We start from the raw sequence: 23,366 nt of genomic DNA, 5'->3' as shown, positions 1-23,366 counted from the left end.
AAGTATGAAAATTAATTAAGACTAAGAAGTTGCTACCATGACAGTCTGTTGATGATGTACACTGAAATTCAATTTGGCAAATGATCACATATCATGAGTCATCAGCAAACCTACATACATTTTCTTTGCTATGCTCTTTTATTTTTCTGCATCTGAGTATATAAAAGAATATGGCATTTTTATTTCAGGGATACTAAATTTGCCTAACTATATAAATTAAAATTTGCATTATTAACTACTATATTGCTGTTACTCAATGATGCATCCTTCAGACTGTTATAGCTGCTAGAGAAAAGAAACTGTTTTGATCCCTACTACCTAAATATTACTATTCTCTGAGAGTCTGCAAAACAAAAAGCTGACTATAATACAAACCAAGAAAGTTCTTAGGAAAATGGGTTAATCTAGAAAGCACCTCCTCTAATCAACAATTAAAAATCTAGTGTCCTTCCTTCCCCTCTCAAAGAATTTCCTGTGCAGACACTAACAGTACCTACACTATTCAACCACTTATGATCGTAAGCATCAATAAGAACTGAAACATTTCTAAATTATTAATTGTTCTGAGCCTGAATGAATTAAACCTATGGCACATTTCATCCCTTGTACTTCTCAGCAGAATATTGTGGCAATGCAATGTGACTAACTGGGACAACTCATCTTAAAAGATTTTGCCATGCCCTTCATTTACAAGTTGTTACTTTATAGTTTGTTCATGAAAATCATATTAAAGAATAAAACAAATGCCTACTGAAAACAGACAACTTCTGTACAGTTCTAATGGTTCAGTTTCTTACATGCAACTCACCTTACATGTCCTTTATCCTTTTCAAGTTATTTCAAACTAGCTATTTTCAATTCAAGAATCTCTGATTCAGTGTGAAAGTTTATAGTAATACATAGAAGATACTTGCAAAATATTAATGTTGCAGGAAAGCAAAATGTTAAAAAGGCAGAGGATGCTACTCTTGATCTTAAAAAGAAGATTTCTCTCATATAAATCCATTTTAAGAATCTGCAACCACTTAGGCAAGCTGATCAATCTCTTTCCTTACTGTCTGAAAATGAATTCATCAAGCTCAGATCCAGGAAACCCAGTTCTCACAGACAAGCATTCCAATCACTAACGTATTAAACAGAAAATCTTGAATAGAGCCAACACATAGCAAATGAAAAACTGTGTAGTTGTTTACTGTTAGCAATACAATAAAAAACAGTGAAACACATTATTTACTTTGACAGAAAGGTGACATGCATACATTTTTATTTGAGCAAGTATGATATTCCTGTCATTCATACGCATGCCAACGACTTTTTTTTCAGAACACAAATGTATTTTAAAATATTAAGACCCTGGTTTCATTTAAGTCCTAATAAATCATGCAGCCAATTCCTTGGATAATAATCCTAATTTAAATCTTCCTCAATAGGTTAATCCTTTTTACAATCTAAATAAAAGTTTGTATCAAATTTACCCCTATGGCAACGCTACTCTTCAATAACTTACCAGTCACTTGTGCTTCCTTGTTTAACTTATTTATGGAAAAAAATCTCATTTTCTGGCTAAGCAAATTCAGAGAAACTCTTCTTTAAGTCCAATCAAGCATATCAGTCACTGAAACTTATTTTTACAGTTTTTGTGTCTATGGTATTCTGTACGACAGATTTGCTTTTGTAAATCCTGGTGTTTGATCTTACAAGGTTTCATTATCACATTTTGTTCTTTTTATCCTCTGTTCTCCACATTCCTCCTTCAGTTTGCTTTTGTGTTTATGAGATATCATCATGCCAGTTTATGGCACAGTAAGACTTTATGTAACTTCCAGCACAAAGCACCAGTAATGTGTGCCAGGTAACCTTTGTTCCGAAAGACTTCTTTTATTACACCACAGATGATGACATCAAGATAATTACATTTTGACCTTTATCTTTATCATTTTTGATAAATTTTCTATATAAATTCTTAGTAAAGACAACTGTCAAAGTTTTTAAATACTATATCTGTGGATGTAAATGAGTATGCATCTAACTCCTTGTTTTGATGCTTTAAAGATAAATAAAGAAATTCAATATTGCCATGGATATTGTATAACAACATATTGTAGTTGCCTGAAGATATGAAGCAATACTCCCTATACATATTTCAAATAATCATGGTACTTATACAGTGTTTAGTTTTCTTGTACTCATTAGCTGAAAGAGAGTTGGAAGGAAAGGCAACCATCATACAAAATTATTTTTTTCACACTGAATACTTTTTACCTAATAATTGTTTTCAGTTACAAAACTGAACAGACTACTTAAATTCACTTTAGCTAGAAGAACTCTTCAGGATACAACTGCCAGATTCCCCGTTATAACCCAAAATGTATTTTATCCAGAAATCATATGAACTTAATCTCATATTTAAGGAAGAAAGAAAAACATATTTTAAAAAAAGAAAAAAAATCCACTAAAAATTAAGATTTACATTTACAGAATAAGACCTCAAAGGTACATGGGTCAACACAAAAGAAAAACAAGAATGGCAATAACAACATTGCAAGTTATTTTTCAAAGTTAGATTTCTCTTACATCAGATTTGCCACAGTGGTTCCAAGAAATCAATAAACAATACTTTCAGAAAAGAAGAAAGTACTACAACACTTCCAGATTAAATTTTTAGGAGCTTTCTGGCTCAGATTTCATCTTCACTAAATGAATGCCAGCTGAAAAAGGAAAGCACATAGCCTCAAAATGAAATTGTGAAGAAAAGAATTGCCACAATAGGCAGAAGAATTACTTTAAAACATTCTGCCTACTTAAAATCCAGACATTTACGAAATTCTTACAGATCATGGCATCATCACCAATGCTTGTGCTCACAGAGCTCTACGACATTCTCTTCTGCCTCCCATCATCTCATACTGACGGGTTATAACACCCATCAGTAGAAACAACAAAAAGAAAAAAAAAAGGCTCTCCACAAAGCAACTGATGTTAATGAAACATCTTTTTTGAATGGTTATTAATCCCTAGGAGATTACTAAGAATTATTTCATAAGAGAGACTAAGTAGTAAATAAAAAATAGCATTTATTTCCAAACTGGATCCCAACAATGCTGCAGACTCTGGTCCACAAAACAAGAGTTTATATTCACATACGTGTACAAAGAAATCCAGAAACTACACTCTTAAATATTGGAAATGTTTCTTTTATATTCACAAGTTCATTTAGTATCTGTTAAATGCTACACTAATACAAACTGAAGAATCAGAATTTGCTCCAAGTTCCTAAAGCAGGAATTCTTATTTGATTTTAGCATATATGAGAACTGAAGCTTTTAACATAATATCTAAAACTGATGATGCAGATGCTCCTTGTGTAATGGACCATTTATTGGAAGGCGCTCAGCTACTCTGCTTTCTAGCACAGCAGAAGAATAAGCATAATTGCATACAGCATTATATTACATGACTAATGTTAAATTGGTTTTATCCAAAGCCACTCACGACTTCCATTAACATTTGAAGGAGATTAAAAAAAAAAAAAAAATCAACCAACAACTCAATTATGTTTAAAATGGTTAAAGTCTCCCAAACAGTCTTTGTTACTATAAGCAAACATTTACATGTAATTGATACTTAGAAGTTATAAAGTTGGAGACAATAAGCACCATTTCTTTTTTGATTTAATGCGAGAATGATAACTTTGACAAGTAAATTTGCTTTGCATTACAGTTGCATATAAAACCAGGATAAAATCTTTTAGCAACTCATGTGAGGTACTTGGAGAAGAATGTGTTCAGTAAAAAAGCAGAGGCATTTCTTCATATATAAAATACAAACATTTCTGCAAAATAAAGCAGGCTTGGATACAAGATTCATAACATTTAGCCTGCCACCAGGCTAGAACCCTTATTGCAAAACCACAGCCATGCCATTTCCCTATGTTAAATACATATACATTTAGTTTATTCATGTTGAGATCACACTCCAAGATATATTTTTCAACCTTCGTGTTAACTGTTGTGTTGTCAGAGACCTTTTGTCACCGTTATTTTAAAAAAAGAAAACTAAAGGAAAAAAATAACACAGCTACTCTATTAGTCCTATGTCCAGAACCACATTATAGGAGAAAGTTTCTGTTAAATCTCCCCAAACTCAGGACTGTGAATGAAGGTGCTAAATCAGAGGCTATTCCCAAAAACTGTCTGGAAAAAAGGTGAGCATCAGATATCTCTTGGCATCAGTCAATCTTAGAGTAAGGTGACATCTTTAATGGCAGTCACACAGAGAAGTAGTGTAGTACTGCAACCAAAAACAAGCCACTCACACAGAACAAGTTCCGAGATACCTCCATTTTATTTGGCTTTTTAATTCCGGGGACCTGTATTATCAAACAACGGCAACTGCCTTATTTTAAACAGCACTGAGAAAAGGAACATGCATTTCTTCCAAGCATGCAGGAATTTCTATACATTTCTATAGTTCAGAATTTTCTGTTCTTTTAATAAAAAGCAGTGATACATGAAAGAACAATTCTAATGATGTCTGCATCAAAACAGTAATTATTAAACAAGGTATTTATGACTTTCCATTGAAAGAAATTATGTCCCCTGAAATAGGTCTTTTTAAAATTAAAATAATTAAAATTAAAATTATTATTAAAATAACTTTTAAAAATTACCATATTCTGCTTTCCTTCAGAAATACAGAACTTCCTATCTATATGCAAGCAAGGAATTGTCTTTCTAAACAAGCATATGATGTGTCTGAGATTATAAATGACTCGAACTTCTAAATGAGTCTGCCTTAAGAGAGAAGAGCTCAACAAGAAGTAGATTTCGATGGAGAAGGAGTTAGGCTATACCTCATACCACATGAACGAACGTGCTGCAATTAATGAAAGCAGGTGAACCTATCTCAACTATCATCTGCATTGGCTCTTTAAAGAAAAGGGCTTTTCAAGTTAATATTTATGATATATTGGGTTAACTGAAGCCTGGTAAGATCATTACATAAAACAAAACCCATTTTGTTAATTAACTATTATTTGTTTCCTTGTTATAGAGTAGTACACTAATAGCTCTTGCTTTTTATAATCAAATCTAATTTTCTATTAATCATTGTAAGCTTATTGGGGTCCACAGAGCTGACTAAAACAACAAGTAGGTATTTCTTGCATTTGTTTATAAAAGACACATGTTCCTCACGTTGCTAAAATGTATTATCATGGTACAAATATTTACAGAACTCTGCCTGTGACCCTACCCTGGAAGACTATCTAAACTTACTGGTTGGTTGTTCTTACCAATAGTTAGATAAAAACACATTACACAGGAAAAGCTGAACATGCTGAACAGAAGGAAAATGCCACAGATAAATTAGTTGTTCCATTAAGGATGCAATTTGGGAAAGAATTCTTGAAGGCTGAGCCTCCGCATCAGTGCCTGGGGGAACCCCACACACATCCAACAGAACTGTTGTCAGTATGTTTTCACTGCAAGTTAAAGGATTTAGGGCTGCGAGGAAGGACAGAAGGAGAAAGTTCCTTTCACCTTTTTATAGCTAGGTGCTGGGATTTCCACAGTGAATCCACTAAAACAAATCCTCTCAAAGTTCATTACTTTCCAGGGAGACCGCCTCAGCAGCAAATCAGAACTGGCCCATAATTTATGTTTCGATCTCAAGTTATAGTATTAATACAATAAATAAATAAATTACATGCAGACAGTAATTCAGAGTACATAAGCACTATGCACAGCAGAGAAACTCTACACATCCATGAGCATGGGATCTTTTCATTAGCTTGTTCTTGCAAATGTGGAATCAGTTCGCCCACATTCACCCACCAATCCATATACATCAGAATACTCCATGGAAATTACTCAAACCTTGTAAACAATGCTAGGATATTGGGATATAAACACCTCTACGTAATTTATTCCACCTCATCAAGGTGTAGTGAGACGAGGCAACAGGACAAGGGGCAACAAGCACAAACTGAAGCACACAGGAGGTTCCAGTTCAATATGAGGGGACACTTCTTTACCATTAGGGTGACAAAGCACTGGAAAAGGCTGCCCAGAGAGGTTGTGGAGTCTCCTTCTCTGGAAATATTCAAAACCCACCTGGATGCCATCCTGTGCAACGTGCTCTAGGTGATCCTGCCTGGCGGGGCGGTTGGACTGGATGATCTATCTCTAGAGGTCCCTTCCAACCCTGCCCATTCTGTGATTCCAATTGCTATTCATTTTTCAGACTTTAGACTGTTACATGGCTCAAACTTTTGGTATCACCATTCCAATAACTTTCCTGTAAAACTGATTTAAAGACAAAATGATCTTGAATGCTTTACCTCTATCATATTAAAGTCAATGTACTCGGATCCCACTGAGTGACCGCACCAACACCCACCGTTAAACTTTCAGTAATGCAGAAAGTGAGTCATAACCAACTGCATGGAAGTTAGAAGATGCTTTTTTCCACAAAGGGAACATGTATGCCATGTCCGAAGTAAATAACTTAGTTTCTTTCAATTTCAACTGAACTGAAAAAAAAAAATAAGATGCCTGTTTCTGACAAACCTTTGGTATTGTATTCATAACCAGTTATGTAAAATAATAGTACAAAAGTCAGAGAAAAGATGAGGTTGGGAAGCACATTCTGAAGTGAGATAGTCCACAATCCAGCTCAGAACAAGGCTAAGGTTACTCTCCTGATATGGCCTACATGCAAAACCCTGTAGGCTCACGGGGTCTGTTTCAGGTTTCTTCTCCCTCCCCTCCACTGCATCTCTTCAAGATGTCCCAAGGTGCCTCAGTAAACCATTTACCCACCACATCCCAACCTACTCTTTGTGCAAGCCTAGGCTTCTCTTTCCAGCTATTTGGGTTCAGCACTACCTGCTCTTCCAGGTCCCTGACTTGTGTTAAAACCACGTGGCACTGGAATATTTCCTGCAGCTTTTGCTGGTCTGTTATCACATTTCTTTCTCTGTTTTTGTTCCAGTCTTTGACCATCACTAACACAAGTCACCACTGCAAAGCAACAGCAATAAATGATGTTGAATCACCACAGCTCCCAAATAACTGCAGCTGAAAGCTTCCCTCCTGAACAACGGGAATGAAGAATTAGCCAAACCATGTCAAGGTTTAAAAAAAGGAAGACTTTTTATTATATATTATTATATTTAGGTCCTCCTGAATAATTATAAAAAAGCAGAGTAAGGGTAACAAAACCTTACAAGACAAAAGTTGTTAACAATTTGTTATTAACAACATAAGTCATTGCAGAATCCAAACCTATGCTTAACTGGATTTTAAACAGGAAAAACCATATTCTTTTATTCTTAAAATGTGCACAGACCATGGTTTTCAGTGTACCAGAAAGCTCAAAATGTTCTTGTTTCCTTTACACCACAGCAGCAAAACAAATATATCTACCTACAGTACAAAATAGTTTTCCCATTTCTTTAAACCTGCTGAAATTCTGAAGCAACCTTGAAGTTTATTTGGTATTATGCATTGTTATGCTATAATGAAGGTGAGAAGATTTTTATTAGGTGTTTTTAAGGACTACTTTAAAAATCAGTACTTTTGCTCTGCTTTGATTTGCCATGTACTAAAATGTAAAATGTCTGAGAACTGAACAGACATATACGAAAGATTTCAGAAATCATATGTGCTTTATGGAACTTGTGCTTTGCACGCTTAGTCCATGTTACAAGCTTTATAGCCTGCAAACACAATTCACTTCAGGTTTTCTCCCTTAAATAGAGGGAAAGGACAAGACTGCCTTACTTGGAAAAAAAAATGCAGGGCAGTGATGGAAGCATCCCTCCCTTCCATCCCGAGTATAAAGGTCAAAACTGGCTACTGACTGCAAAAGAAATAAAGCAAGTAGTACAGCTAGACTTTCAGTTCTTCATTCTGGCCAGACAGACTCCCTATACCTCACTTAATGGGCTCATTAGTGTAATCTGAGTCTACTTTTTGTGCCTGTCTAATTTTCTAGAGGCTCAGCTGCTGTTCTGCAAATCGATACAGGCTGGAGGTGATCAGTAAAACCTGGCTTGGATTAGAGTGATACAGAGGCAAAATTCCCAAATACATTCTACCAGTGTTTATATATCTTCATGCAAACACCCTGAAAATGGAAAATTGCATCAGCATTCATTATAACAGAGATGTATGGCAGGATGTTCTTCTTAAAAAGGCTCACCTGTCAGGTCCAAAAAGGATTTAGCACCTCCAATATATTATTGATTTTTCATTAGAACCAAAAAAAAAAATAATAATATATATATATATATATATTATATTTACTCATGACATCCATTAAAAACCCACAGAAGCAGAATAAGCCTGTAAAATTGAGATGAGAGTTCAATACCAATTATTCAGTTCAACAGCCTAAAATGCAGTGCTGTGATGCTACAGGAGATTTTGGAGCCATCAAGCACATTGGCAAAGTTCACTAACTGCTTGAGGAGCTACCAATGAGCAGGACAGCACGAGAAGGAATGAGAAAACATGCTAGAACACTTAACACCATGATAGAAAATCACAGAAGAGAGACCAAGACTAAAGCAGATGTGTGAATCGGTTCCACTGACAACAGCATACTAACCTACTACTCTGCCTCCCATGTAAGGCCAGAATGCAGGAGCTGGACCAGCCGAAGCTGCTGGCTTCCCCCATGTCCCACCCAGAGGTAACACAACAGTGACTGCCACCAAAACCTGCATAATCATGACAACATGATTCTTAAAAAGGATGGAATGAATTAAAAAACTTATCTGGCAACCTCAGTTGCCCTTTTTCTTTCCTCTTACCCACTAAAATAGTAAAAAATCTGTTTACATATGCTGCAACCCTTAATAAACATTCAAATGTAGATGTATTTGGGAAATAAGTAAGTACAAGTATTATTCATTTCCCAAGCCTGTAGAACAGTTCATACAAAAACTTCCAAATAATAAAAATATTAAAGAAACATAGAAGGAAAGATTGGAAAAGAAACCTGGAAAACAGGTTTATTGAATTTGAAGTGTTTAAATGTCCTGGTGAGGCTAGGATGATAACGATAGGTGTTTCACAAGCAAATAAGCCCTGCATTTGTTACCCTCCCACTGTTTTACTCACTTTTCTTAAGGAATATAGCGTTTTTTGTTGTTCTTGTTTTTGTTTTTTTGTTTGTTTTCTTTTGAAATAAGCTTTTTCCCTATGACCACCAAGCCTTTACTGTAAGCAATGTTAATTCACTTACTCTGTATCAGCCATTTTCAGTCATTCATATGATCAGAACAGAACAACGGAACCTGCAAGGTAGCCTTGGCAATAGTTTTCTCTGGGGCTTGACTCCAAATCTTTATATTTTCTGAAGGATTTGTCCTCCCTCATCCCTTTTTTCCCTACTTGGCTTTCTATTTTACTTGACTCTGTATTCTGAGACAGCCTTGCGTTAGAATTTATCTGAAAGTGCATCCAATCAACAGGAATAAAACAGGAAATCTTTCTCCACCACAGAAAACTATACAAACCCCACAAAAACGAAGGCTTTGAAGGAAACTTGGAAACACATCTCCTGGTTTAATTCACTTTTCTTAATTACTTGCTTTTGAAAAATTATTCCCCTTCTAGTTTGCATAAACAATTATGGACAACACAAAATGAGCTCAATTAGATCAAGTTATTTTAAAAACAAAACCTCAAAGTTATGCTACCCTTGCACCTGCAGGGAAAAGGATGAACAAATAAAAAGACATGGCAGTATTCTCTAAAATCAAACAACAGAACCTGTTGAATGAAAAAGGAAATCCAGATCTGAAGGAATTTAAATTCATAATCATTTACTTTGCACTGAAAATTTTCTCCTTCACATTTCAAAGTCAAGGATGCACTGGCTGATATCAATTGCAAGCTTACGTATGAGTAGAAGGCAGTAATAAAAGACACCAGTACTGAGAGGTTAACAAATATTGAAATTACTGATAACTATTAATGAAACATTAATTACTACTACAATCAAACCAGGGAACTGTATTCTGAAACCAATTTATATGGATCAAAGTCTAATTTAAAGGATGTCACTACTATAGGCAGTGAGAAACAGAAATTTCAGCAATTAAGTATAAAAGATTCTTGAAAGGCAATGAGAAAAAGATTAATTTCTATGAGCTATTTCATCAAAATCTGTAGGCAAAGATAAATACAGTGTTTTGGTGCAATATACTCTTCTATTCATTGACAACATAAAATTAATTTTAAAGATTTTTTTTTCACCTAGTATTATTATGAGATATCCGTATTTTCCCAAACATGCTTCACCTTGCAAGTCAATGCAAGAAGACAGTTGTTTTAATGACTTTTATCTTGACAAATTTTGAAAAAAAATCAAAATATTTGCAATTATTGCATCAGCTGTACATAAAAAAAAAAAACAAACAGTGCACACTAGGCAGATTCACATGATGTGTGCCACTTGCTAGAAGAGAAATGCCATAGAAAAAGCGTCTGCCAATCATACCTACTCACAAATCACGGGACCATCTTCTTGCTTGGAATCACTAATCTCCCCTGCCTCAAAGCCAGTGATCCACAAGCCTTCTGAATTGAGCATACCTGGGCACTTGGTATGGTTGTGAGACTTGAGAATCATTTGCCCACAAAAGATTTCAGTTACCCTGATGAAAGCCAGGCTTCCTCAATGTTAACCTTTCAAAGAAAAACTAAGATATACTAGCCAAGTCAAAGTGCTCATCAACAGCCTCCGCTGGAAAAATAAACTAGGAGTCAAATTTGAGATACGATGAGATTACTAATCTAAGAGGTCAGCAGTAACTCACAACAGATGACTCCATGCAAGAACCCAGAGTGAATTAACGACTTTGAATGAGCAGCTTCTAAGTGTAAGCAGGTAATTACTAAAGCCTGAACTGAAAACTGGCCACTGAACAAGGTACAGGGTAGGCAGATTAGCTCAAAACATCCATTTTTGTTGTTGTTTAGATGCTGTCCAACAGACAAACAGACGAAAAAACAAGATTTGGGTGCATTAGACAGTAAGTACTATCTAGAAAGTGTGCATCTTAATTAATGCCAATAAATACACAATCTCCAAAATCAATAAAATATGCGTGGGGAATTGTTTTGTCTTCCCAGATCTTCCCAGATCTTCACATGGAAGCATCTCCTAAGCCATCTGCCACCAGCTGGCTACGTCATTGCTGAGCAGAACTGAAGACAGAAATTATCATCTTTTTACTGAAACTACTTTTCACACATGATTATATGTATTAGAAATAGATGTGATTTGAATTGACTCTAGCTTGGGTGCAAAGGATAAAGTTATTTTAATAATCACATTCTGTCAGTGAAACATTAAATCATATATAAATGATACCAAGTTAAACATTTTCTCACCTCATCATAAGAGATTGCACAGAAAGAACACGAAACTTCTGTCCTCGGAAGTTTTTAACATCTGGCTGGACAAAGCTCTAGGCCACCTGGTTTGACTTCAGCACTGAGCAGCTCTGAGCAGGAGGTTGATAAAGCTCCAACATGAACAAATCTGTGATCCATGGTTGCCATGCATAAAGCTTTAATCACAAGTTTTTTTGTTGCAGTGAGCCACTTTTATTTCAGTGTTTGAAATCTTTGCAGATGAATACAATGTTTTAAAAGCTGTTCATAATAGAAATATACAATTCTAAGAACATTTTCTTAATACACTTGCAGTAGTACATAGTTCCCTAGAAACAAGGGAGTCTTTGCCCCAAGGTGCTACATTGCTATAGAAAGCAGCCATTATATTGCACAACCACAGTATAATTACAACAGAATTGTTAGACATTCACTAAAAACATTTACTAAAAAAAACCCACTCACAACACTATACAGAACATAGCATTTGGATTTAACCCCACCCCCCCCCTTTTTTTTTTTTTTAAACTTAATTCACCACCATTTTCTTCTTCAGACAAAAAGAAAGCAGCTGTTTCAGACCAGACCACCAGATTCACTGTTCTTTATCAGCACTGCGGAATGACACTCATCTGCAAAACCTTCCATGTTCCTTCCTCCCCAGTCATACAGTAGGAATAAATAATTTAATGAACTACTCATCAGGAGAGGGGACTAGACTATTAGTCTGTGCCTGCGTTCTTTTCCCCTCTCTTTCTTGAATCTCTTAGATGTGTATATTTTATAGCTTAGCAAAATAACAGATCTATGAGCTTAAGAAAAAAAAGCTCCTGAGTATCTTCAAATTCATGCTCAGCATTCTAAAATTAAAAGTGAATAAAGAACTAGTATGAACAGAATGTTACAACATTTGAGAAAGAACCAGAAGAATCACACTACTTAAGAAACTAGAAGAAAGGCAGTAATATTTCTCTCTATATATACATATCTACATATAAAAGAATCACTTTTGGAAAATCAGTTACCAGAGAATTTTTCAACCCCCCAAAATTAAACAGCCATGAGCTTCTAAAATATACCTACAAGCACGTAATTCTCATTTGCCAGTAAGCACATTTACATATATCAAATTACTTACGGAGAACCAAGCTAGTGTGATTTGGCCCATTCCTCCAAAGCGGGAGGGGCATTCTCCTAATCTGAGTGACCAGGGGCAGATTTTTAGTAGAAAAACTTAAAGATTATTTATTCCATTTATTATTTCCATTTGTACTGTACTAGAATCCTAGCACCAACAAGTACAAACAGAGAAGAAACTAGTGTCCTGTCAGGTTCTTGTCCTGCTTCTAGAGTTTTTAATTAAAGTTTTAAACAATGTAAAAACTTCAGAAATCAGTACTGCTATAAAACATACAGAATGTCTGTGCCTGACCCTAGAAATGACGGTATTTGCTTAAAACTATGGGTGTTGCTGTTCTGAAGTGTACAAATGGTTATACTATTTGCCTTCTGATTTTTTTCCTGCATCTGGGATTCAGTTGCCATATATTGTCAACCTTTCTCTGGGAAAAACAAACAAACAAACAAACAAAAACCAACAGCACCCTCCCCAGAAAGAAGTAATTTACTTATTTACATTTTTCTTAAAACTAAAGCAAATTGAAAGGTATACAGGCTATAAAAAAACACCACCAACAACAACAAAACCACTAAAAAGTGTATTACAATAGAAAAATTTGAGATTCACTTCTAGAATAGAGTTACTGTGGTTCCAGTACAGAACACCCTCCTTGTATATCTGTCCCTCAGCAAAATGATGAGAAAATTGTTCAGCATATCTATGCAGTATTATTTCACTTTTAAGTAATTGCTATGATTTCCCTTCTTAGAGTTGTCAAATCAACAGTTTTAGATTAACAGAAAAACTTTCACCCTATGCCTTTCTCAACTATTAGTCAATTGTTTATGTCTTGCAGGCTGCTGGTCTATTTGGCTCTGTGTTCAACTGAAGAAATCCAGAAAAAGTACAGAAAGCATTATGCAGCAGAAAGTGCACAAACAAGATCCAATTCACATCAATCTAGAAAAGCAGTATTTCTGAAAGGCTCTGGATTTTTTTTTCTGAAGTCCACAATATGAGGGATGAGAAGCACAAGACAAGTACTCTGTTTTGATTATACATATAGCTTCTCAAAAAACAAGTGTCTGAAGATTTTATTGAAAATTAAATCAACTTTCTACAGCAGAAAACGAGACACTCTTGGTTTTGTAGCACTGCACCAAACTGTTATCCCTAAACAGGGAAATAGTGATTAATTAGTAATAAACACAGATACTTATGCTAATAAGTGTACATCATCACAAGTACAGTATCTGCTAAGTATCTGTTTACTTAGTGCAGCAAAACATCTGGAAGTCGTTACTTAATTCCTTTTCATCATCCATGAAGTACATCACCACTATGTAGGAGGAAAGAACACTGCTTGAATTTAGTGAAAGGACAACAATGCAACAAGATGAAAATAAAATATGCCTCTAGGGATCGGGAGACGGAAGAAGAGTGCAGGAAAGAAATAGAAAATAAGTGATCATGGCTATTTTGTGCACCAGACAAATGGACTCTTCTTTCATTCAATTTATTACATCTAATTATCAAAATAATCTTTTTTAAGCCACAGAAACTGCAACATCAGTAAATATCATCCCTGAAACATCATTAAGTATCAACCACAAGTATCTGCATCATAAAAGCTTTATATCACATCTTCCACATGACAGACTTCGTCTTACAAGAAAAAACAAAAAAACAACTGTATATTCATACATCGCTTGAAGGACATACAATAGATTTAAGTTTTTATGACTACAAGGGTCTACAAACTTAACAATTCTCATTTATTTTACTTCTTTTTTTTTTCTTTTTTTTTTTTTTTTTTTAAGTCCTCGAAGGTGTCACGCTAATCTTGAAACATCTTTTCCTAGATGAAATTAAGGGTCATGATATCAACAAAGTATTGGGTCACAACTGAGTAACTTGAGAGTAAGCTGAGATTTAATTTTTTTAAGACCTACAAACGTGAAAACTAGGGTAAATCTGTTATATACATATGCTAATTAAGCATGTAGGTACTAGAAACAAAAAGCTTCTTCCTGGTTGCTATCTGATCAAATATCAAACATTTTTTCTACACACATAGCTAACTGTCAGCCTATGAGCTGCACAATGTTATTTAACCTGGGAGAGCAATCACCAAAGTGGGTCCAGGCAGCAGCTGGTAAGTGAGGAGGGAAGTGGAGAGACACAAGGGGGGCTGTGATAAGAAAGATGAGGCGTGAGATGCTCAAGAATTACTAACAGAAAGAAGGCAAAGGCTGCAAATGCAGTAGGAAGGAGAGAATACAGCCTTACAGAACCTTTCATGGCCTATCTACTTATTTAGAAATTATTTATACACAGAAAAAATATGTAGGCAAAATACTTCCCAAGGATGTTGTAAATATTCTTAGACATGCATTATACATTGGGGAAACTGGAGATATATTTATGAGCACAGTCAGATTTCAAATAGCACACTTAACACACACACAAAAACCTTTGCGACTGCACTGTAGCAAAGTCAGTATCTATAACAGCATCAGGAAGTGATGCACCTTATTATAAGATCCAAGTGGGTTTCAAGATTTGGTTGAAACATTTTTTTTTTCTCCTTAGTATCTTCTCACCGTATTATGTACTTATTTCCATATGAAGATAACCAGTATGGTAAATCAGAATTGTCCAGATACAAGCCAAACAGTGAGTCAAATGCAGAGGTCTTGCCTTGCCTTTTCCAGGAACTCAGGCAGCAAGACTTGGTGGTCTCTCAGGAGTACCCGCAGGATAGACCAAAACTTCTAGAGACAGCCTGCCTGCTGCTGCTTTGGGTGCAGCATCAACAGCATCAGAAATTTATAACCTGGCAAGGATGCCAGGCAGCAGTACCAGTTCCTATGCTGCTGTGGCACCCAGCACTGCCTGCCCCTGGATGCTCCTAGTGAATATGTGCTCCAGCTCATCTGCAGAAGTGGGCAACACAGCAAGGGCACAGACACTGTGCTTCTCCATGAGCACACTTCTCTCTCTATGATTGAGAGATTTTAAACAAGAATTTTCTGTCCAAAAGTTCAGGATAACGTTGGATAATGGTTATGAAAAAGCACCTTCTTGAAAAGACACTGCTCAGGCTAAATGAAAAAAATAAACTAGATCTACATGTCAATAATTCCAGCAACAGAAAAATAACCCAAGAGGATCAACTGAAAGCATAGATAAACAAGGGACTGATGTTTGAAATGTCACAGATATGTCACAAAAGTGCATGCTCTCCAAGAGACTCACTAGAGCAGTTCTTGTTTTTCCCTTATTTAAATTACTGAACTCCAGGAAAGAAAATTTCATGGGATGACTTTCAACAAAGAAGTCCAATTTTGACAGGACTTCTAATGAAATAACTATATTAAACTTTACTGCTCAAATATGAAAATACTTTCAAAGTTCTGTTTTTTTGTTTGTTTGTTTTTTCCAGAATGCAACAACTAAATGTTGTTTTTTTTGCCTAAACTTCTCCGTTGTTCTGAATTTCTTTGTATTGAACTTATTACATAGCATAGCAATATACAACCTATAGTTAGACATGTGAGAAAGGGTTTATCTCCTATCTGGAAATAATCTAGTTAATGATAACAAAAGCCTTAACAAGAGAAGCAAGATAATTAATGGAAATTCTCCCCTGGTAACAGAACAATGTGCTTTGGACTTGGGTGTTTCAACCAGCACAACCACTCAACATCGGGAATGACTCAACTGTCTCTAAGGAGCATGACATCTGTGATTATTATTGATAAATACGTTCTTGTCTTGGGCTGAGCGCGCAATTTATTTCAAGAGAAGGGAAAAATTTTCTTTAAAATTAAATTATACCAGTTTCCACTCTGTGGGTTGTGCACTGTATGCACGTATGCACTCCCAGAGGACACGCTGTACTAGGTACCCAACTTAATGTCCCAATAAAAAATTAAATGAGGACATATGTGCTTAACAGATTGGGCCCAGGGATACAATGTTTCCTTGCACTAGAATAAGGTGGAATGTCTTTTTCATTCTATCACTGCTTATTAGTAGCAAGGATATATTAATAATAAATGCTTATATAAAAGAAAGCGAAGTATTTATCACCTGTTCAACACTATGTCAAAACTCCCTCTTTTCCTCAAACAAGAGAAATGAGTTTTAAAATAAAATATTGAAGGGGAAACTGTTCCTATCAATACTGTAATGGTGGTAATAAAGCCTGAGATTAACAAAATCAATTTAGAAACCCAGTAATTTGTTCACGTCTCATACTATTTATCTATACTTTGCATTTCTTTTAATGTGTATAATTAAAAATCAATACAATCCATTTCACTAATTTCCATTCCTCTCTGCTGAACTTCAGCTGCAAACACTGAATAATGTTTTGAGAATGAAATGGGAAACCCTTGTTTTTGTGTCTCTTAGGTATAATATAGGAGTATCTGTGAATGCCTTAGCCTTACTCAAATCTTGCATTTTCATCAAGTGAATGTTCATATAATGTTAAAATTAAATACACCTTCAAAAGACCATTTAAAAAGTCCATAGTGTTTTTAAAAACACACAAGAAAGAAGAAAAAACAAGAGCCTAAATGAGATTATTCTCTTAAATCCCTAACATACGTAGGTGACAGGGTGGGTGAAGATGACCTGAAACCACGCTGTCTGTCTGATGGCCAGCCTGGCCCTTGGCAAAGGTGCCCACCTCCAGCTGCTCCAAACCTCTGTGCGCGATGCCTGCAGCTGGGCTCTGCCTTCCCTTGCTGACACACCCTTTTCCACCAGGACCGCCAAAGAGCCTCTGGGTTTCTCCCAGAGAGCTTGTAGTCAACACAGGATGATTTTTTTCTATTTGTGTCCAACAGCTTGTTGGATGATAACAACACTGCAACCAATCAGGCACAACTAAAAAAAGGTAAATTTTCAATCCACATAGAAACTATGGGACATTAACCCCCCACTACTGACATGAAAATGGCTGCGTCAGAATTGCCTTTCTTTCCATATGAAAATTCACAGCTTAATAGTGCTGTTGTACTATACTTCAAATGACAAACACCTCATTACAGTAATTCCTCTTACAAAGTATTAAGGGTTTTCTGCTGTTTTGTTTTTATTGCTAACTCCCACACATATATTTGCTCTAAAACAAGCTCAACTGGGATAAAAATCAGATTTTCACTTCCACCACTTAACTTTGATTTTTTGCATCCCATTCAAATTAAAAGTCTTTTAACATATCCCAGAAATGAGACATTTGTTAACAAAGACACACAATATAGATAGAAATACTCAAGCTAAATTGCAAAATCTGAATCTACTTATTTACAGAAGTGTATTGAAATTAATTTATTTGATGAAAGCCTTTTCCCTGCGTGACTGTTCAATGAACAATCATATACTTTAGTACGAGGGTTCCTTCCATCGTTCATTTTCTTAGCAAGACACTTGAAGGCTGAAGCTGTACCACTCATGCAGAAAGCACAAAGCACATGTCTCTAAATAACTACCATTTCTATAGGAGTCGTGACCAAACATTTTAGATAAGTAAAACCACCTCGCTCTCTCTGGAGTAAATGATGGGATGCAGAAAGTGTAGAGTTAAGGTAACAAGGTGCACAAGAGCAATCTGTGCATCAGGTTCCCCACCAGTAAGGCTGCCAGACATTACAACATACTGTTGCTCGTTGTAGCTTTTCTTGTCGCTTGCTCTCTGCCACGCACTTCTTCGATCTTTCCACAAACGTGGCCACCACTGCCTAGCAACCAAGGGGACATGATGGCAAAGAGCAAGATCCCCCACCCAGAGCTCACCCTGCTCCATCCCCACAGCTGCAAACTATCTTTTATGGCAAATTAAGAAGAATACATGTTCTTTGTTGCCTCGGAGACCCTGAGAGGGGACCTCAGAGGTGACTTGGGACGCACTGGGGTTTCTCTCCTAAGGGTGGAGACTAAGAAAGTATTAGATCAGTGAGTAAAACAGTTCCCCAGATGCTTATACCAAATAAAATAAAAATAAATAAATAAATAAAAGGGAGAGGGAAGGAAGAGAGAGGGAGGGAGAGCAAAGAAAAGAGAAAGCCAAGTGCCGCGGCGATGGGGAGCAGAAGAGCCATCAAACGGCAAGGGGATAAGGCGAAGAGGCTGCCTCCCTTCACCCCCCTCCCCAGCCGCCCCCAGCGGCGGGCCGAGAGCAGGAGGGGTCCGAGGGATGCGCGAGCGGCAGCCAGGAACGGAGTCGGGGCGCAGCCCCCCACAGCTGCTGCTCACCTCTGCCATGCCACAGGTGCGCTCCGCCTCGATGCTGCGGGACTGCCGCTGTCCCGTCCACGCCTCGCCTCGCCTCGCCTCGCCTCGGCTCCCTTCGCCCCGAGCGCCCAGCTCCGCGCTGCAGCCGCCGCCGCCCCAGGAGCCTCGCCCGGCCCCGCCAGCGGAGGGAGGCGGCCGCGCCCCGCCACCACCGCGCCCCCTGGCGGCGGCGGCGCAGCGGGAGGGGCCGGGCGGGGCCCCGGGGCGCGGCCGGGCCTCTGTGGGGACGGGGGTGGGCTGCAGAGGGCCGGTACCCGGGGATGGGGGAGCGTCCGGCTACCAGGGGTGCCCGCGGAAGAAAGGGGAGCAGCCACCGGGGGTGCTCGGAGCTGGGCGCACGGCAGTTTCCCGGCTGGGCAGCCGCCGGTACCGCGGTGATGGACACCAGACAACAGGTCCATACAGACCTCAGGGGGAAGTAGGCATCAGAACAGCATTAGGCTGCAAGACCCGACAGCCCTAGTTCTTAAAACGTGTATCTAAAACCATTATGGATAGCTAGCTACAATCAAAACATTTCAACTTATCCACCCACCTGGGCTCCTTGGCACCTTCAACATCAGTGGCTCATATTCCTGCAGGTTTCTGGCTATGGCCTGGGTGTACCACCTGCACCAATTCCCCATCTGATGTTCTTAGGACCTCTATTGATCTGGAAGACCGGATAAATTAGTTAACTCTGTAGTTTTTTGTCTGTGGTAATAACCTGAAGGCATTCAAAGTCCCATCACCTTCCTTAAAAATAACTCTTCCCCTTCTTGAGAACTGGCAAAAATACATAAACACCACAACCATGAACTTGAAAATGTGCAGATGTGATGGGTCTATTACACTCATATTTGCTTGCCCACAATCCATCAATCATCCTGACAAAGCATGGGCATATGATGGTGAGGAGGAACTGGTGCTAAAGAGCCCTCACTTCTACCATTTTAGCACAGATGTTGATCACATTTCTGTGGCATACCTGGGCATTTCCCCAGGTTGTGTCAGATTTCATACCAGCCCCCAGCCACATAGAGCCTGCTTAAAACAATATCCATCGTTGTCCTGACTGAATGTCAGAAGCCAACTTCTAGATTGTGTCTAATATTCTCTCAATTTAAGACAAAACAAACACTTAAAAATTGCATTCTGTACTGAGCCACGCATTCCCTGCAAGGTACAGTAACAGTGTTTGATACCTTCAGTCTGGCTGCTCTGAACCATGCATATTCTAAGCAACTGTGACGTAGCACCAGAGGCAATCTTACCTGTGTTTGGTAACTACGAAGAAAACACCTTGGTTTTCCGTAGGCATTTAATGTTGAATGTTCAACTGCAAGAGATCAGAGGCAAGAACATAATTGTCTTTTTATTCTTTTTCCTTCTCTCTCAGAGGGAAAACGAATGAAAGTTAAAAAACAAAGCACACAAACAAACAAAAAAAAAGGTGGGGAGGGGGAGAATAGGATGACAATATCTTGTTTCCACTTTTTTTCTTCTCCTCACTATCTTAGTTAGCATTGTAGTGCAGCTGTACAATTGCTTTCTGAACACCTTGGCTATGTTGAAATCCAGAATATTTCCATATCCAGGGTGACTGGGATAGTCAGGTTTGTCTTTGGGGCAAGACAGGCCTGATATTTCAGATAGGGATGATTATGGAGTTGGCTCACAATGGCAGTGCTTTTAAAAATCACCACATATTACAGAACCAATGGATTTCCTTAAAACACAGAATGCCATATGAAGTCATTTGTTACATTAAATTGAAATAGGTCATTCAAAAGCAACCCCACACGGATGGGGTGTTTTTCATGTCTTGTTATAACATCTGCTGCAATGGGGTCTACATTCATTCCTAGGCTGGAACTCCTCAGTCCAGAGGCATGCAGACAATGAGAACAGACTACAGCTAATCTACTTATTTGGTCCCTGTCTTTACACAGACCAAGTCTTAGTCATACTCCGTAACAATAATAAAGTCATTACTACTATTTCATACAAGTGTTAGGATCCTAATTGTAATACCTAATCACTATGTGAAATCTGAGGGGCTTTATCAGGTGGTACAATCAATCTGTCTCTAAGGGAGTAGAGTGAATTGCAATAGTTAATGTCATAGCACCACTCCGTGTTCAACCTGGATATTGCTTCCTAATCCATACATTTCTTAGAATGCTCAAATCATAGGATATCCCAAATTCGAAGGAACCCACAAGGGTCATCGAGTCCAACTCCTGGCTGCACACAGGACCACCTAAAAATCAAACCATACATCTGGAAGTGCTGACCAAATGCCTCTTGAACTCCAGCAAGCTTGGTGTGTGACCACTGCCCTGGGCAGCCTGTCCCAGTGCCCAACCACCCTCTGGGTGCAGAACCTTTTCCTAACACCCAGCCTGACCCTCCCCTGTCCCAACCCCGTGCTGTTCCCTCGGGTTCTGTCGCTGTCCCCAGGGAGCAGAGCTCAGCGCCTGCCCCTCTGCTCCCCTCGTGAGGGAGCTGCAGGCCACCATGAGGCCTCCCCTCAGCCTGCTCTGCTCCGGGCTGAGCCAACAAAGGGACCTCAGACACTCCCCACACATCTCCTTCCCACCCTTCACCATGTTTGTTGCTCTCCTTTGGCCACTCTCTAGTACTTTTAAGTCGTTTTGATACTGTGGCACCCAAAACTGCAGGCAGTACTCGAGGTGAGGCTGCACCTGTGCAGAGTCCTGCTGTGTTGCCACCTGAGAAACACAGTGATCAAACTGTTTATAATCTCATTAATCCCACGCAAATGGCAATGTGCACCAGTAGAGAAGGAAAGCATGGACATATATGTGGTCAATATAAACATATTGGAAAAGAAGTGTCCAGTACCTATTGATATAAATGAGCCAGATGGAAGTATTAACTGCATGGAAACTGCTATGGCTTGTAACCAGCCACAGCATTTTTTCTCCAAAAGCTCAGAAGGAAATTTTGACCCTTCCAGTCCCTTAGCTACTTTCCTACTTAGAGTATATTATCCTGAAGAACAGAACAGACTTACACTTTGCCCTTGCCTGCTGCCAAATAACAGTATTACCATATAATGCATTACTGGTCTAACTTTCCTTTCATGGACATGATGAGCAAGGAAACGCTCTGTAATTGGCTTTTGAAGGTCTAGCCACTTGCATCATATTTCCAGTTTGGCATTGGGCCATGCTGAAGTCACAATGCTTGTATTAATGGATGGTTTCCTCCCTAGGTCTGGATAGATGTGAAATGAAAATAATTCTGTTCTGTTCTCCAGCAATCCTTGTTAATGTCAGTCATGAAATACTGCTAAGGAGCTGCCTCACTGGTGTCTCAGCAAGATGCTGGTCTTGGCTCACTGCAAAATGCCTGTGAACTGTCAGAAAATTTTATCACTGGAATTTTTTAATGTGTCCTTACATTAATCTTAGTCGAGTGTTGCCCTTTTTCTTCTAAAACTGTACCCTCTCATTCCACTAATCACACCATCCAGTTACATGTTCCTTTCTGGCATTGTAATATTGACCTTCTCTTGGCTTTTCTTTGCAGTAGCTCCTCCTGCACATTAAGATAAGTCATTCATATGACACCCTACAGCAGAATTGTCCTGGGTGCAAACTCGTTCTATGACAGTGGTCAACTTCAATGCAAGATTTGTTTTGATGGTTTTGAGGCAGTACAGCACAGAAAATATACATGCCAAAATATTCAGTAAAGGCAAAAGTGCTATGTCATGAGACACTGCTGCTGTGGCCCCATGGACCACAGGTCTAGCTTCAGCTGATTCTGAAGTGTTATTGCATCAGACTGCTTACTAACTGTAGAAAGTGATGTGTTGGTCTTTCTGCAATTCCTTTGCTCTCCCCCATAGCTTGTGCCATCTGGCTTGCGCTGCTGAGCTAGTGGACTACTAGGTATAGTAGTATAAAGGTGTATATATGTATATATGTATATATGATATATATATATATATCATATATATCATATATATGATATATATAACCGCATATACAAATATATATGATATAAAATATAAATAAATATATAAATATAAATAAATATAAATAAAATAGATAAAAGTAGATAATAAATAAAAATACATAGAAAATATATATATATTTATATATATATAATATAAAATATAAAAAATAGATAAAATAGATAAAAATAGATAATAGATAAAAAAATAAAATAAATAAAAGAATCATAGAATCATAGAATATCCCAAGTTGGAGGGGACCCATAAGGATCATCAAGTCCAACTCCTGGCACCGCACAGGTCTGCCCAAAAGTTTAGACCATGTGACTAAGTGCACAGTCCAATTGCTTCTTAAATTCAGACAGGCTTGGTGCAGTGACTGCTTCACTGGGGAGCCTGTTCCAGTGTGCGACCGCCCTCTCGGTGAAGAACCTCTTCCTGATGTCTAGCCTAAACTTCCCCTGCCTCAGCTTAACACCATTCCCGTGGGTCCTATCACTGGTGATAACGGAGAATAGGTCATCTGCCTCTCCACTCCCCCTCGCGAGGAAGTTGTAGACTG

General features: G+C 38.0%; 1 protein-coding gene and 1 long non-coding RNA gene across 4 annotated transcripts in view; one reads left to right on the top strand and one right to left on the bottom strand.

The window, feature by feature from the left end:
* Nucleotides 1–13,692, top strand: part of LOC121072255 — a 97,942-nt gene extending 84,250 nt beyond the window's left edge. Inside the window, exon 3 of the long non-coding RNA XR_005821093.1 lies at nt 13,388–13,692. This is a non-coding gene — a long non-coding RNA (uncharacterized LOC121072255). The remainder of the gene's footprint in view (nt 1–13,387) is intronic.
* Nucleotides 1–20,157, bottom strand: part of LOC121072246 (sodium channel protein type 2 subunit alpha-like) — a 72,896-nt gene extending 52,739 nt beyond the window's left edge. For 2 of the 3 annotated variants that reach the window (XM_040561689.1, XM_040561692.1), the window contains exons 1-2: nt 20,091–20,157; nt 19,373–19,489 (exon numbers count right to left, since the gene is read on the bottom strand). The gene's annotated coding sequence lies outside the window, so the exon portion shown is untranslated. Of the gene's footprint in view, nt 1–18,798; nt 18,928–19,372; nt 19,490–20,090 lie in introns of those variants that run through there. The other variant, XM_040561690.1, reaches the window with a different exon arrangement.
* Nucleotides 20,158–23,366: the final 3,209 nt, after the last annotated feature.

Source organism: Cygnus olor, chromosome 6 (genome assembly GCF_009769625.2).
Source record: "Cygnus olor isolate bCygOlo1 chromosome 6, bCygOlo1.pri.v2, whole genome shotgun sequence".
Classification (NCBI taxonomy): domain Eukaryota; kingdom Metazoa; phylum Chordata; class Aves; order Anseriformes; family Anatidae; genus Cygnus; species Cygnus olor.
Note: the sequence above shows the minus strand (reverse complement) of the source record. Positions and strands in the feature narration are given on the sequence as shown.